At 40.0% G+C, this 13,271-nt stretch overlaps 1 long non-coding RNA gene across 1 annotated transcript in view; it reads left to right on the top strand.

Moving 5' to 3' along the window:
- Nucleotides 1-800: 800 nt before the first annotated feature.
- The window catches only part of LOC137503095 (uncharacterized), a 37,186-nt gene continuing 24,715 nt past the window's right edge, over nt 801-13,271 (top strand). Inside the window, exon 1 of the long non-coding RNA XR_011019044.1 lies at nt 801-917. This is a non-coding gene — a long non-coding RNA (uncharacterized lncRNA). The remainder of the gene's footprint in view (nt 918-13,271) is intronic.

Genomic DNA, 13,271 nt, shown 5'->3' with positions numbered 1-13,271 from the left:
TGCTGCGCTCTTGTGGCGGCAACACGAAGTTCGCCTAGAACACTCCCATTAAAGAAACGTACTATGCGGGAGAAAAAATCTTAAAAATCTAGATGAAAATAAAGAGAAATTCCATCAAGCCCTTCAACAAAGCCTACATGAAACGACTGGTGAAAATCTGGCAAAAATGCTAATGGATACTGCTGAAGTGATTGGAGGTTTGAAAAAGAGTAATACTCGGGATAAGCAACTCAGTAACGATACCAGGAACCTGCTAAAGAGGAGGAGAGAAATGAAAATTCAGTCTGACTGTGACAAAATACAGTACTCTGAGCTGTGCTGAACCGTAAGAAAGAGAATTAAAACCGACTTAAAGAAATTCATTGAAGATACTCTAAGAACTTACTTATCTGAAAAAACAAGCTTAACCTCCGGCTTAGGTGCGTTTTCAAGGAATTCTGCTACCTTTGCCTCAGTTTGCCTAATGAAGGAGGGCTCAGATGGTATTCGTTCGGAGTGAAAGCCGCCCCTATCGAGTCCGCTATGATTTCGGCTTTATCACGGTTCTCGTATTCCGGGCCGTTAGGTCCCTTAATGGTAGGGATGCTGTGTGTTTCTCGCGTGAAGTGTCTCGCTAGATTCCACACTGGCCTGGTGTTGGTGTCGAAAAGTCTGAGGTGGTTGTTCCACTTTTCCGACCTGTTATACCCGGAGAGGTTCCTTCTCTCTTATATATCCTCTTTGGGTCAAACGTAGCGGGACATTGCAGCAAGTGCTCTTTTCAATAATTGGCGTATACTCTGGAGTTGTCACTGGTAATTCATCTTTTCCTAAATTCAGCCTGCCGTACCGACTGATACAAGTCAATCCGTTCTTCAAGAGTTTGTTTTAAGTGATTAAAGTACATTAAAATATCAGGTTTCGTCTCGAAGTGTGAGGTATGTTGTTATGCAATACGTGTATTATCCAGTTGTATAGCTTATTCCGCTATTTGTGTTACTTTTTTTCTTCATTGAGGGATTTTTTTCTATCACTATACACTGTGTCCGCAACCTCTAACATATTGTGGGTAATGTTCAAGTTTTATTAATTTACATTTGCAAAACTTATAGATCTCAATTGCGAACCATAGGAAGTTTATACGGTACATACTAATCTTATATTTTACTTAAGCATTAAAAATGTATGCGCATACAAGTATTCTTTTTTTTAAACTCCTGGCCTTTGCGTTACAAGTGCCGGCAAATCGCGTGTTGTAGCAATATATCGGATATCTAAATGTATTGGAATGAGGAACTTACCTGAAGGGCTATGCAGGTGAAGAATTGCGGATAATAGTTTCAGAAAGAAATTACAAGATTTAATGTATGGTTTTAATTATTCTGTAGATGTGTTATTTGCCACTTGTCATATATCCTACGATTAAGCAGATATCAGATATCCCCTTTATGCCTTTTCTATAAACTATACTTTATTATTCCGTCCCATACTATGTGAACAGATCTTCAAAATATACAGCTTTTATTATTAAAAAGGAGATTACACACAGAAACAAAACACACTAGCTCCTCCCAAAGATATCCAAGAAGTACAATTAAAGTTCTGTGATTCACGCTGGTGCTGCCACATCCTCCCACCTAATTTTCTGAAATGAAAATTACTAAACATAGTGACAAGGTATCTTCCTTTTCTGCAAGTCTAAACGATGCGGCGCTTTCACCAGTCTTCCAGATCGAGTAACTTGAGGGTCAATACTAAGACCTGGTGGTATCTAAACGACACTGGTGACTCAGTATGATCACAAGAATCTGAACTAGAAGCCGCAACAGGATCCAACACCTCTTCACTATCCTTGTTAGACTGGCCTTCTTCCTCAACGTATCTACAAGATGACAGAGGCCAAGAATCGTGATGTTGTCTCAACCATGGGGGCCAATCCCTCCAACGTGAAGCGACGAGATGCTCAATTGGGAACATGCATCATTTTCAAAAATATTTTTTTTTTAAAGTACACCAATGAAATAGTACGTAAACTTATTGCATTGTGGTATGTTGCCTTGTTTTCTACCATTAAAAAAATATTTAATAGTGCTTTTCCGCAAGGCGAGTGAAACGGCCTCTGACGTAAGCGGCGCGCTGTGACGTCACGATCCAGTACCGCATGGAGCTCTACCAGCCGTTGTGCATCAGCCGTTGCTAAAAGCCGATTGTTTATTATTCATGATTGCGAATAACTTCCAAATGACAGAAGAAAGGTTCAAAACAGCACAGTCAGAGAATCTACCATGTGTAGATGTCATCATTCTTGAAAAATGTGACTTTTGTGGCCGCAGAAATTCGCGGATAACAAGCAAGTTTGTAAGTGGCGTCTTTTATATACGTGCAATGTACTGTAACCCATAGTATTAGGATAACAACGAACCTGGATAGATATCACATCACTTTCAACATTTCCTTCTAGACTGATTCCCCTATTAAAGAATAACATTACATTTTCGGGCTTTCAGCATTAGTAAAGTAAGAAATCGGATTTCAGCACTAACATAAACATATAGGTAGCATTATAGTACTAGTCCGCTTCTGTGGTGTAGTGGTTAATGTGTGCCACTCCCGGAGGCCCGGTTTCGATTCCCGGCTCTGCCATGAAAGTTGAAAACAAATAGTACGAGGGCTGGAACGGGGTCTACTCAGCCTCGGGAGGTCAACCCAGTAGAAGGGTTTCGAATCCCACCTCAGCCATCCTCGAAGTGATTTTTCGTATTTTCCTACTTCTCCTCCAGGCACCTAAGGCCACGGCCGTTTCCTTCCCTCTTCCTTGTCTATCCGTTCCGATCCTCCCATCCTCCAACAAGGCCCCTGTTGAGCATAACAGGTGAGGCCGCCTGGGCGAGGTAATGGCCCTCCTCACCAGTTTCATCACCATACTCAAAGTCTCACGTTCCAGGACACTGCCCTTGAAGTGGTAGAGGTGAAATCCCTCGCTGAGTCCGAGAGAAAACCAACCCTGAAGGATAAACTGATTAAGAAAGAAAGAAAGAAGGAAAGAAAGAAAGATCATAGTACTATAGGGCTATAATCTATCATTCCCAAAAAAATATATATTTATGGTTGGGACAACTGGTCTACCCACTTCCGGGGCCCATGAAAGAGAATTAAATATCTTTGTGGAGGGAAAAAGTTAAACATGATAAAGATAAATATGACTTCATCTGGTTTTCACAAGTCGGGCTGAGTGGTTCAGACTGTTGAGGTGCTGGCCTTCTGACCCCAACTTGGCAGGTTCGATCCTGGTTCAGTCCGGTGGTAGTTGAAGGTGCTCAAATACGTCAGCCTCGTGTCGGTAGATTTACTGGCACGTAAAATAACTCCTGCAGGACTAAATTCCTGCACACCGGCGTCTCCGAAAATCGTAGAAGTAGTTAGCGGGGCGTGAAGCCAATAACATTAATTACATTTGGCTTTTAACAAGCTCAGCATATCAGAAAAGAAAAGTGTCCTGGTGACATTTTAGTCGCTCGATACAGAAATGTCTTTGGGTGCTGTGAGTTTCACTTTTTTTTTTCTTTTGCTGTTTGCTTTACGTCACACCGTCACATATAGGTCTTATGGCGACGATGGGACAGGAAAGGCCTAGGAATGGGAACAAAGCGGCCGTGGCCTTAGGTACAGCCTCATTATTTGCCTGGTGTGAAAATGGGAAACCACGGAAAACCATCTTCAGGGCTGCCGGCAGTGGGGTTCAAAACCCACTATCTCCCGGATGCGAGCTCACAGCTGCGCGCTACTAACCGCACGGCCAACTCGCGCGGTATTTTTACCCTTCGGTTTATTGACTTGGCTTGTATAATCTGAAACTAAGTTGGATAATATTTTAAACACCTACATCACTATTTTCACCTGTGTGCAATTATGTTCTTTATTTCATTAATATTATGATAATTATTATAATTGAGCATTGTTAACTTATAAGACCCCAACAGACAAGCATTGGTTTTGTGCAGAGTTATACATTTGTTAAATTCACGTTGTTTCCTTTCATGATGTACACGCCTATTCTTTGTTACATTATAGAGTATTTAGATATAGCCTAAATTTCTTTACCAATTAAGCTCTTCAATAAAGACATACATAACTGTCCCATGCCAAGATAGAATTAGAGCTGTCAAAATGGTTCATAACCCCTTTGATTTATTATCTTGACATGGATCACCCAAAACATAGGTTAGGTTTGGAGAATACTTTAATAATCAGCATTATTCAATGCACTGTTTATTACTTTCATATTCCAAGATGTAATTGAAGCATTTAAATAAAGCATCATACATTAAAATTTAAAGTTTTACCACTAGAACAGCTGACATGGAAAAGTGATTTGAAAATTCAAACAAATTCATCTTACGTTAAAATCTTCAAAAAAATAAACTGTAGACTTTTCCGATATATCACCAGCATTTCTCCGGCTCGCCAAAATCCATTTCTCCCTAGTTTTAGCGTCTTTGGAACATTTATAAACAATTTGTTTGGTACGGTATGCGATATGCTATTGCACATCGTAACTCTACACCATTTATAAGTTTTCTGCCTCACTGTCTGCGCAGGATTCATTTTAAGTCTAAAATGTACCACTCAGATTATTATCCAATGTATAGACCTCGAATTTAACCATACTAGACACTAACGTAAAGTAGAAATACGCGAAGTGTATCCTGCTTCTCACAGCACACTATGTGTTATTTCGTCTGCTAATTCAGTCAACCTGTACGATGACGTCAGACCAATGAGATCGCGTACTTGCGTGACGTGACATTTTCGTAGACTTTTATCATGTTTGGAGTTATTATTTGTACATTCTGATCACATTTTTGAATTCTGCATGACATTTTGAATCAGATTAGCATATTTTTAATTAAAACCCCGGATCATGCATGTTCCCAATTGTACATCCTCTAGAAGGGAGGTCAGCGGGATTCAAAGTTCCAGGAATGTGCTTCCACTCAACCTCCTGAGTTAATTTTCGTATCTCCTTAACACGATTCCTGACAAAGACTGGCCACTCTTCTTCTCTACGGATCCAGGCAAGCACCATGCTCGAATCACTCCATGCATGAATAGGTTCGGTGGTCCAACCAATGGCATCTCGAACAGAATTCAGCAATCTCACCCCGATGGTAGCTGCCATCAACTCTAATCGTGGCATCGTAAGTTTTGATGATGGCGCAACCCACGTCTTAGACAGCACCATATTGACCTTTACATCTCCCCTTTCAGCTTCACTGCGCAAAAATACGCACGCAGCATACGCCTTGTAACTTGCCTCAACGGAAATGTGCAGTCAACGATTGTGAGAAGTCCCAATATTTCGAGGGATGTTTATTTCTTTGAGTAGAGGAACTCGTTGAAGCCAAGCTTTAAAAACAATTTCGTTTTCATCATCTATAGGGTCATCCCTGTCCAATTTCTTCTCCCATAGGTTCTGTAACATCAGCTTCAAACTCAAAGTTGCAGGTCCACTAAAGCCAATTGGGTCGAATATTCTCTGTGTCGTGGAGATAACTTTCTTCTTTGTAAGACAGCCCATCTGAGTAGCTTTCTCCCACCAATTGATGTTTAGACTGAGCTTGTCACTCTTACGATCCCATTTCAGTCCTAACATAGGAGCCGACTCTTCATAAGAGTCACCTAAGAGCTCCCACCCTCTGAGATTAAATCCTGCTTTAGCCATAACACATGTAGCAAGAGTCGGCAGATATTCACCCTCTGAAGGACTGTCTACACTCATAGCTAAGTTATCGACATAGAATCTGGTCTTCAGCTTGTTCAAAACTGCACCATTTTCTACAGGATAACTCTCAACACATTTACTGAGATGGTGATCGAGAACTGCGACTAAGATGAAAGGGCTACAGGTCACCCCGAAAACCACGCGGGAGTGTCTCAATGTCATTAACCTGCTGTCACTGTCCCACCACCGGAACTTGAGATAGTCTCTATCATCAGGATGAATTGCAATCTCTAGAAAGTCTTTCTCTAGGTCCGCTGAGACACCCACGGTTTTCTTTCGAAATCTCATCAAAATGTCGGGTAACAGTTCAGTGAGATTCGGTCCTTGTTCCAAGTATTCATTAAGAGAAGGAAAACCAGCAATTTTTGCAGAGGCGTCACCTTTGTGGTATTGCTAGTCTCTTTTATCACTGGACGATGGGGCAAGTAGTGTCCCTTACCATTCTCCTTCGCCTTTTCAAAGTTGTTAAGCTTCAACCTTTCATGAAATAATGAATCGTAATCTTCAAATAAATTGTTGGAATGGCGCATCTTTCTTGTTGATCTCACCAGCCGACCCTCTGCCACTTCAAGATTAGAGGGCAATTCTGAAACAAGGGACCACGGAAGTTGAACCTGGTGTCGACCATCCACATATTCAACAGTACTCTTAAAATGTCCCAAAACAGTTAATCGCTTAGCTTTTCGATCTTGCTTCTCAGCTCGGTCACAGATACCAATGGCCTCAAGTTTCCACGGATCAGCAATGTCCCCATCAACTACAGTTGTCATAGTGTAGGTTGTGGCAAGATTGGTACAGCAGCTGGCAATGGGTGTCTTCTTCTCACTGCCCATTAGAGTCCAGCCAAATAAAGTTTCAACAGCCACAACACCAGAAGAAAGAATTACTCTGTTGCCAGACCAGATCTTGCCCGCTATATCAGCTCCTGTCAGCACATCTATGGGCCCAGGCATGTCTTCAATGAGCTTGAAACCTAATTGTTGAAGCTCTTCCTTCATTTCCGTGCTGGGACTGGCCAACGGGATAAACGAAGCGATGCTGGCTTGGTCCAGTACTGAAAACCTACAGGCGAAGTCTCTATCTAACCCTCGTAGATGAGCTTTATAACATCGGTGCCTCACCAATCCGAGGTTACAGCCTCCAAACAGAGAATGAATCAGACTTTCTTCACCAATGACATTATACTTCATTTCTCTCACCAAGCTACTTATGATATAGGAGCGTTGTGATCCACTGTCTATTAAAACACAAACCCTTCGCTGCTTATCACCATTGTACAGAATAGCAGCGAAGGACTGCAAGAACACTTCATTTGAGACACCAAACATCAAGTTATGATTAGTAGCAAGGAGATCTAATTCCGAAGAAGGACGTGCCACAACGTTTCCTTTTTCTACCTCTGAACTGGCCGTGACTTTACTACACATCACCAGAATGTGTCGGCCTCTACAAGAACTACACCTCGCCCGACATCAATTTGCAAGATGGCCCTTCTTGGTGCAGGCGAAACAACAACCAGCCTGAGCCAGAAGATTCCTTTTCTCATCAGTAGACATGGTCACGGCCTTCTGACAGTCAGTGGTACTGTGTTTGCCTTCACAAAATAGGCACTGATTCGTAAGACTGAGATTGGCTAAGTCAGCTGCGGTAGCACATAGCTGAGTTTCACAAGAAGAATAATTTCCTCTATCCATCGGTTGCGAATTAGAAGTACCGAAACGAGTATTAGCAAGGGCCATACGCTCTTCCGCCTGTACTTCTCTCTTGACAAAAGTAATTAAATTATCCATCTGTTGCTCTAAGGTCCTATCACAATCTCCATTTGTTCGCTCCCACTGCTTCAACGTTTCTAGTGGCAAATATGACTCGACTAACGGGAAGAGAATGGCAGCGTAATTATCGGATTTTATCTGCAACGATTCTAATGCTCGTAATTGTGTTTCTAATCTGTCATAAAATACTGACAGTTTCATGTTCCTATGATCAGTAACTAGTTTTAACAATTCCCTAATGTAATGTTGTACCAAGATATCCTTACAACCGAACCTCTCCTTCAGTGATTGAATCGCTTTCTCATAATTCTCGCCTGAAGGCGGAAAACTTTCTACAATGGACCTGGCCCTAGATTTAGGTACTGTAGCCTGCAACAGGTATTGGAATTTTTCCTCGTTACTAAGTTCCGGGTCGCTATCAATATGGGAAAACTGTGCCCAGAATCCAATCCACAGGGAGATCTCGCCACCGTATCTAGCCAATTCCAACTTCGGTAACCTAAGCCGATTTCTTCCCGAATCACATGACTCGGAAAGAGATCGTGCCACATTTACTTGGGACTTCTTCAGTTCATCAACCTTGCCTTTCAGTGTACAATACTTCTCTTTGTACTCATCAACTGTCTCAAACTCTTGTAAGATTTCCTCGTCGGTACACTCACTTAAATAAAGTAAATCCTGTATATCATTATCAAGAGCCACAATATCGTCATACCTGATCTCAAGTACAGAAAACTTAGAGACAACTTCGTCTACAGCGACTTTCTTACTAATCATTTCTATGACGGCGTTATAGTGCTTCGTGAATACTGACCTTAAAATTCTACGCTTCTTCAAGGCCGATTTCCAAATGTCTTCTTTTTCTACAGTCGTCATCGCGATGGTCGCAAAATAAAATAAAAACTACTCCGGAAGAATAGACGATATTCAATAACAACCGAACCTGATAGCACAAACAAGGTTCAGTGAAAACATCAACTCCAATACAACAGACAGGTCCTGTCACGGTCGCCAAATGTCATATATCCTACGATTAAGCAGATATCAGATATCCCCTTTATGCCTTTTCTATAAACTATACTTTATTATTCCGTCCCATACTGTGTGAACAGATCTTCAAAATATACAGCTTTTATTATTAAGGAGATTACACACAGAAACAAAACACACTAGCTCCTCCCAAAGAGGTCCAAGAAGTACAATTAAAGTTCTGTGATTCATGCTGGTGCTGCCAGACCACTGTTGTTCCTTACATTGTAGGCTGCGAAATATTGTAGTACCGTAGCGTTCAAAATCTTGAGAGTTGTTCCGTTTGGGATATCTGTAAGATTATCTGCATATGCAGAATTCTTGATATATCAGTGTTGTTATGGAGATTCCTCTGTATCATATCAATCAATCAGTCAATACTGATCTGCATTTAGGGCAGTCGCCCAGGAAACAGATTCCCTATCTGTTGTTTTCTTGGCCTTTTCTTAAATGATTTCAACGAAATTGGATATTTATTGAACATCTCCTTTGGTAAGTTATTCTAATCCCTAACTGCACTTCCTATAAACTAATATTTGCCCCAATTTGTCCTCTTGAATTTCAACTTTATCTTCATATTGTGATCTTTCCTACTTTTAAAGACACCACTCAAACTTATTCATCTACTAATGTCATTCCACGCCATCTCTCCATTGACAGCTGGGAACATGCCACTTAGTCGAGCAGCTCGCCTTTTTACTCTCAAGTCTTCCCAGCCCAAGCTTTGCAACATTTTTGTAACGCTACTCTTTTGTCAGAAAGCACCCAGAACAAATCGAGCTGCTTTCCTATGGATTTTTTTAAGTTCTTGAATCAAGTAATCCTGGTGACAGTCCCTTACACTGGAGCCAACACTCTAGTTAAGGTCTTACCAGAGACTTTTATGCCCTCTCCTTTACATCCTTACTACACACCCTAAACATCTTCATAACTAGAGCCCGGATTTCCATGCAAATGCATGTTTGTAAATAAGCTAGTTACACTTCTCAAACTTTGCAAATATTTGTTTCATGACAACGATTCCAAATAACCGTTCTTTTTTCGTGCATGTTTGCATGTTTTGGCCTATTTGGGATAAAATGCATGCACAATGCATATTTTGAAGATTTTTGGATTTAATAGCAAATATTTGGACATTTATATTGCATAATGTGGCTTTTTTTTTTCTGACTTTGGTGCATATATGATTTTAGGTTGCATGGTAATGTCCTTTACAAATGTTGGTTTGCAGAATTTGCGACAGTTCTCCCACATTATATGTCTGTTATTGAGATACGGAGAGAAATATAATGTAGACATGGCATCCAACCTGACAACTAAAGTTAGTACACACCGTACAGATCCTATATTCCAATTAGCCAAGCACTTTCTTATATGTAGCTTGAGTAAACGTTGACGTAAGCCGTAATTCTCAGAAATAAGGTATCCAGTATAAAGAGGATGGTTGCGTAGTTGTACCTCCTCTTAAAACAATAATCACCACCACCACTCCCAGTATAAATTGCTATAAATTGAACAGTAAATTGGGAATTTTTAAATGGAGGCTCATTATTTTCGTCTATGTTAGACGAACAAAACAGAACTTGTATCACACGTCTGCAACGCTACTTTTCTGAGATAGTGGCTTACAAACCTTGGTTTTGCACTGAACCCTCTTTCGTTGTTAACCTGGAATTTCCTTCCCGGAACTCTCAGTCGTCGCACATCTCAGGTCAAAATGATTGAAACAAAGAAGGCAATTGGGAAGCAGCACGCATGCACACTGCAGATTGCAGTTTTGTGTTGGACTGTATCGTGAAATGTTGTTGTCATGCCGCATGTTAGAAGTGTAAGAAGAGGTCTCATGTCTAAATGGATTGAAGGAAAGGAATTCCTAAGAATGAATGGCAATGTAGTTTATTGATTGTTGCAATAAAGATGTAAATACACGTGCTTTCTTTTACTTTTCTTCAATGGTTTATTTTCTTTTAAATATTTATATTAGCACCTTATACTGGGCATTGACCCACTTTATTTAAATATTACTGTTTCTGGAAAATCCACACGTAAAAAGAACGACACATGTTTCGTTCGCAGTTTAAGGTAAGGTAAGAGTGTATTCTGCCCTAAGTCAGGTTCGAACATCTGCTGAGGTGTGCCTGAGCCAGAGTTTACATACGGTAGGGTGGCCAGTTCCTTTCCGCTCCTCCATTCCCCCCCTCCCCCAACAGCGCGTGGCAACCCATCAAAATCTTGACCACTCCCGATGTGTTCGCAGATTAAATGTTCAAAAAAGTTTCAGGTTGATCAACATATAAGTTCCTTTTCACACACTGTAAAAATGAATCAATTAAAGGAAACCAAAATGGAATGTGTCCAAACATTTATTACCACAACACTAGCTAAGCCAGGCCCAAAGCCATTTTTATGGATTTATGTGATGCTCTAGTGGGGGCAAAAATCCTGCTTGAAAAACTAGCAAATCCCGCATCAAAATTATTTTTAGAGAAGTATACGAAACATGATATCCCAGATCTAACAACCTTAAGAAAAAAAAATTTCCAATATCATATACACAGGTAAAGAAAAGGAGATTTTTTAAAATTTATTTATGCTACTTTTTAAATGATCTTCAATTAATATTATTTGGAAATGTGGAAAACATTTTTGAAAAGAGGTAACTTCAAACTTACTTTGTTTACGTGAATATTATTTTATGACTTTGCCAAGTAGGTTCTAGATGAAATTCGAAATGACTTAGGAGACTCAAACATATGGGCTTCCGTGGACGAAACTACGGACTCAGCAGGTTGATATGTTGCCAATTTGATAGTTGCAAAGTTAAGTGAGAATGGACCTGGTCAAGCTCATCTTGTGTGCTGCGAAGTTCTATAAAAAGCAAACCATTCTTCAACTCCGACCTTCTTCGAATGTTTCAAGAGGAACTGAAAATGTAACCATGTTGAACTGAATTTTGATAGTGCATATTTTCCACTTTTATTGTGCATGTTTTGCTACATGATAGTGCATGAATGCATGCATATTTTGAGATTTGATAGTGCATGGAAATCTGGGCTCTACTCATAACCATGTGCAGGTCATGTTGCAGTTGCTCACAATATTGTAACTCGTTTATTACTCTATACAGAAAAACATTGTCCACAAAAAGCCATACCTTTGATTCCACTTTGTTACTCACATCATTTATATATATAAGAAGACATAAAGGTCCAATAATACTGCCTTGAGGAATTCCCCTTTTAATTATAAAGCTTTGCCTACTCTAGTTCTCTGAGATCTAATTTCTAACAGATAGTAATCTTTTTAGACACTCTTTTGTTTAGCCCACTTGCACTCATTTTTGCCTGTAGTCTCCCATGATCCACCCTATCAAATGCTTTAGACAGGTCAATTGCAATACAGTCCATTTGACTTCCTGAATCCAAATATCTGCTATATCTTGCTGGAATCCTACAAGTTGAGCTTCAGTGGAATAACCTTTCCTAAAACCATCAAACTTACTGGCCTGTAATTTTCAGCTTTATGTCTATCACCCTTTCTTTTATACACAGGGGCTACTATAGCAACTCTTCATTCATTTGGTATAGCTCCTTCAACCAAACAATAATCAAATAAGTTATATCTGGTATTTACTCCTGATGTTTTAGTAAACATTAGGATGCATCTCTTTCGTAAGATATTTCCTGATTAATTGGTGTGTAAAAGATCTTCTTCAGGGGCATGTGACGGTGAGTCTGCATGGGTTTGAATCCCATAATAGGCAGCCCTGAAAATTCTTTCTGTTGTTTCCCCATTTTCTCATTAATTAACCTTAATTATTCCTGCTACCTTCTTAATCCTAGCACCTTCCCTTCGACTTGTTAGTGCTATATTAAACCAGTAGCAGGAATGGAAGGAAAATCTTCAGGAATACATTCTGGCTCTGGAAACTGTAAAAAGTAGTTACTTGAAAGTAAAATCAATAATATATTAATAGAATAACCAATGATGGCCAGAATAAGTAGTGTCCCCTACGTTGCAATATACAAAATACAATTGATCATAGTTTCCTGAAGAGATATGTGTTTGCATAGAAATCTGCTTCCTGGCAATGAGTAAGAATCGACACAGGAACAAAGCTTGTATTACATGTGTGCATTGTGTTTACTTTTAGAGTAAAATATCACAAAGTGGCTAAAAAGCACTGTTATTGACTGAAATTAATTCAGTGAGGCACCACTCCAGGTATTCAACAGAGACTAGTTTTGTACCACCTGGGGAACAATAAAAACTGTTAAACATTTAAACCAGTTGTTTGACACAGAACTCCCTCCAAGGGGCACTCTGATAAGCAACCCTTGGTTGTGTCATTAGATGTGACATGCACAGGCCAATAAAGAAAGTGCACTTAAGTAAAGGTTGGTGGCATTGTTCGATGAAATGAGCTAATAGAAGTGTTGTATACATTTTTGTCTTCAGTTCAGCAGGTTCTCCTTCTTCATTTTCCATTTCCAGTCTTCTGGGTAGAGTTGTGAATTAAAGACCTCCTCAGTTTTCTATCTCTCCAACACTCCCTTCCTTCTTCCAATGTTTCATTCCGACTTTTACTCCACTCTTCTCTCTACTCTCCTTCACTGTATCCATCCACCTCTTTCTGGGCATTCCCTGATGTCATTCTCCTATTGTTTTCTCTGTAATCACTCTCTTTGGAACTGTATCCTCTCCCATTC

This window comes from Anabrus simplex, chromosome X (assembly GCF_040414725.1).
Source record: "Anabrus simplex isolate iqAnaSimp1 chromosome X, ASM4041472v1, whole genome shotgun sequence".
Taxonomy (NCBI): Eukaryota; Metazoa; Arthropoda; class Insecta; order Orthoptera; family Tettigoniidae; genus Anabrus; species Anabrus simplex.
Note: the sequence above shows the minus strand (reverse complement) of the source record. Positions and strands in the feature narration are given on the sequence as shown.